General features: G+C 38.5%; 1 non-coding gene across 1 annotated transcript; it reads right to left on the bottom strand.

Moving 5' to 3' along the window:
• Positions 1 to 1,791: 1,791 nt before the first annotated feature.
• On the bottom strand, positions 1,792 to 1,893 carry LOC112586342. Its single transcript, XR_003110801.1, has one exon. It is a non-coding gene; the product is annotated as a U6 spliceosomal RNA (small nuclear RNA).
• Between the last annotated feature and the right edge of the window lie 2,174 nt (positions 1,894 to 4,067).

Below are 4,067 nucleotides of genomic sequence, written 5' to 3'. Positions count from 1 at the left end.
TAAAAAATATTCATTTACATCAAACAACAGAGGCTTGTATCCAGAGAGGTGTGTGTGTGTGTTAAGTCATTTCAGTTGTGTCCAACTCTTTGTGACACTATAGACTGTAGCCCGCCAGGCTCCTCTGTCCATGGGATTCTCCAGGCAAGAATACTGGAGTGGATTGCCATGCCCTTCTCCAGGGGATCTTCCCTACCCAGGGATCGAACCCATGTCTCTTATGTCTCCTGCATTGGCAGACGGGTTCTTTACCACACGCCATCAGAGAGGTATGTCAAAGTAAACTATGCATTAAAAATTTTTGCCAAAAGAATAAATCGCTTTTTTTAGATCAGGCTATGATCTAAATGTTTCCCTCACACATTAAAGAAGGATAAATATTACAAGGTGAAAGGGAATATTTACCTTCTATAATGCCTGCATACTTCCTAGAAGAGAAAGCTGAGACTTTGGGGGATCTTTCTATAATCTTTTTTAATACTAGTTATATAAACACATATGCTTCAACTAAATTATGGCCAATATTCAAGCTCAGAATGAAATAACCAGTAAAATTTGTAGCAAACATACTCTTTTTTTGCCTTCTAGTCTCAAAATTAATTAAGCTTTCCCTTGACTAGACCTCTCAATTCAATACGTATTTATTGTTTTACTTCTGAAAAATGATATACCAAAGACATTATGCTAAAAGGTAACATAGATAATGCAAATATAAAAAATAAACAGATGTCTTTTCTCATAAACTAGCATTTGAAAGTTGAAGTTTCAATAAATATTACTCACCAGAGTGGCAGACTTTTCTATATTAACATCTCTCATAGGGGAGTGGGAGTGGGGATGAGTGAAAAGCCTTAGATTTAACCATTTAAGTACTACAAATAAGGCATGATTCTCCATAAGCAATACTTCATTTTCAATGGAGACAATGAAACTTGCTTAATCCAGACTATCACTGGAGAGGTTTTTTGTTTTTGTTTTTGTTTTTGTTTTTAAGATGTTATTTAAGAATTTGTAACAATCAGAAACAGAAAAATAGAATTGACTGATTCCTCTAGAAAAGTTGGTATCTTGCCAAGGTTGCTTTTCTTAAAAGTAAATATATTTTCCCTACTTTTCTAAATGTTATTTTAGGAAAAAGGGTTAGCAAAAAAGTCCCCTAAACCTTGGCCTTCACAGCCAGCCTTAAGTTTTCCATTTCTAGTGTTAAGTTCCTCATTCTAAAAGCAACACATATTATTGGTTGAATAATACAAGGCTGAGAGGAAATCCTCATATTTTTAAAATTCCTCGATTCTAGAATTATTGCCTCTCCAACGACTCCTTTCTTTTCGATCTGATATGAAAGCCAAATGCTTTCTGCTCAGAGGCCTCTGTTAATATCCTCGTAATTTCAGGGAGAGGTTCCTTCTTATTCAAATCTCGTGAGGTGAGGAGGAAGACAGAATACATGATGATCCAACTCTACTGCAATTCAAAAGTAGAGAGTCAGGTCAGGAAGGAAGACAGCATCCTGCCTTCAGGTGAATCTTGCAATGAAGCAGGGGCGTGGAGCACACAGCAGAGTGCCTCACCCACATAAACAAAGCTGACAAGTGTTCTCTCAGCAGCCCAGGAGCCTCGGCAGCCAACATCTGCCACGACACCTGCGTTTATAGCTATAGCAATTGCACCATGTCAGAAGGGATTATTTCACTGTCATAGGTCATGTAAGTCCAGTCTTGTTATGAAAATATATAAGCTTGCACTTTTTTTCCACCTTGATTGAGGTGTAATACTTATCTTGCATAACTGAAAAATAAGGAACACTTGACAAATTTATATGTCATTCTTGGCAGAGGTCATGCTCGTCTTCTCTGTGTAGGACCAATTTCAGTATATTTGCTGTTGAAACAAGCATGAGGCTTGCTTGGATTTTTATTTATGGTGCTTGTATTTTTTAAATTATTACTTTGATATTATTTAGATCTGAAAATCATCAAATACCAATTTAATATACACATATAGAAAAACAAACACAAATGAGAATATAACAATGACTATCTTTTTTTTCATTTTAATAAGAACAATGACTATCTTTACATGATGTCTAGATTAATTTTTAAACTGATTTTGATTATAAGTATTATCTGAAATTTCAGTAGTGAAAAAACTTCCCTGGTGAGTCGTGTGGCTAAATTTGGAGCTCGCAATGCAGGGAGCCCAAGTTTGATCCCTGGTCAGGGAACTAGATCCTGCAAGCTGAAACTAAGATGGGACATAGCCAAAAAAAAAAAAATAAAGTTTCTGTAAAAAGCATTTATTTACTATTTATAGATTAAGAACAAACACAAATTTTCTTTTTTATCCAAAAAAATGATTCTCTCATATCAAGTGATTTTTTTCTATTTTAACATAGTTTTTCAAATGTTTACAATAAACACATGTCATAAGAAAAAGGTAATAATTATTTTATCTCTAAAGAGACCTCAGTGATGAAATTGTTTATTTAGTCTGAATGCTGAGAGCATATAAAGGTGTAATTTAAACACCAGCACAATAAAAAGGCTTAAGTACTCTGTTAAAAGTGATGAATCAACAAAAGTAGTATTATATATATCACTGGTATAGATGGAAATTTTGGGCCTAACTGAGTAAGTAAGCTTTGGTTTGCTGCTGCTGCTGCTAAGTCGCCCCAGTCGTGTCCGACTCTGCGCGACCCCATAGACGGCAGCCCACCAGGCTCCACAGTCCCTGGGATTCTCCAGGCAAGAACACTGGAGTGGGTTGCCATTTCCTTCTCCAATACATGAAAGTGAAAAGTGAAAGTGAAGTCGCTCAGTCGTGTCCGACCCTCAGCGACCCCATGGACTGCAGCCTTGCAGGCTCCTCCGTTCATGGGATTCTCCAGGCAAGAGTACTGGAGTGGGGTGCCACTGCCTTCTCCGAAACTTTGGTTTAGACCTAGGCAAATTCATCCCTTCTACTAAAGTGAGCTGTTAAACCAAGTCCTGTCTTTCATCTGACCAAAAAGATAGATAGCTAGAAAGGATCTGAAATGGAGATAGCAAGCCCAATTTATTCACAGTGTCAGTGCTGCTCTATGAACTGTCTGATCACTTATATAATGCTAATTTGAGTTAGAAATTAAGGTAAAGGGTCCAGAAATAACCTAAGGAAATTTGCTAGCCCTACACACCAGAATGTACAAATCACGTCATCTCCTGGACCAAATAGTTTATTCATTAGTGATATCAATATTTCCATTGCCTTTCTGAGTTCTAATAGTCTAATATGTGTATTGTTCCATTATAAATTAATTTATATATGTGCAGGAATATCCTGTCCTCTAATTTTACTCTGGGAAATATTTGACCAAACTAAAATCGATAAAGAAAAGAATTGTTGATAACTAGGAGAAGGCAATGGCACCCCACTCCAGTACTCTTGCCTGGAGAGTCCAATGGACCGAGGAGCCTGGTAGGCTGCAGTCCATGGGGTCGCTAAGAGTCGGACACGACTGAGCGGCTTCACTTTGACTTTTCATTTTCATGCATTGGAGAAGGAAATGGCAACCAATTCCAGTATTCTTGCCTAGAGAATCCCAGGGATGGGGGAGCCTGGTGGGCTGCCCTCTATAGGGTCTCACAGAGTCGGACACAACTGAAGCGACTTAGCAAGAGCAGCAGTTATCATATAAAGACTTGATAAAGCAGCCCACCAGGCTCCTCTGTCCATGGCATTATCCAGGCAAGAATACTGGAGTGGGTTGCTGTTCCCTTCTCCAGGGCATCTTTCCAACCCAGGGATCAAACCGAGGTCTCTTGTATTGCAAGAAAATTCTTTACTATATGAGCCACCAGGGAAGCCCTAATAAAGCAGCTAACAAAATGTAATTTCATCTGTGTTCTTAAAAGGGAAAATTTAATGTCCACTCAAAATATTGCATGATGTTCTTTACAGGGGAAATCCCAAAGTAGGCAGCATAAAGCTAAGGCAACCCCCTTGCTGCTGCTGCTGCTGCTGCTAAGTGGCTTCAGTCGTGTCCAACTCTGTGCGACCCCATAGATAGCACCCCACCAGGCTTCCCC

This window comes from Bubalus bubalis, chromosome 7 (assembly GCF_019923935.1).
Source record: "Bubalus bubalis isolate 160015118507 breed Murrah chromosome 7, NDDB_SH_1, whole genome shotgun sequence".
NCBI classification, from domain to species: domain Eukaryota; kingdom Metazoa; phylum Chordata; class Mammalia; order Artiodactyla; family Bovidae; genus Bubalus; species Bubalus bubalis.
This window is presented reverse-complemented; position numbering and strand designations above follow the sequence as displayed.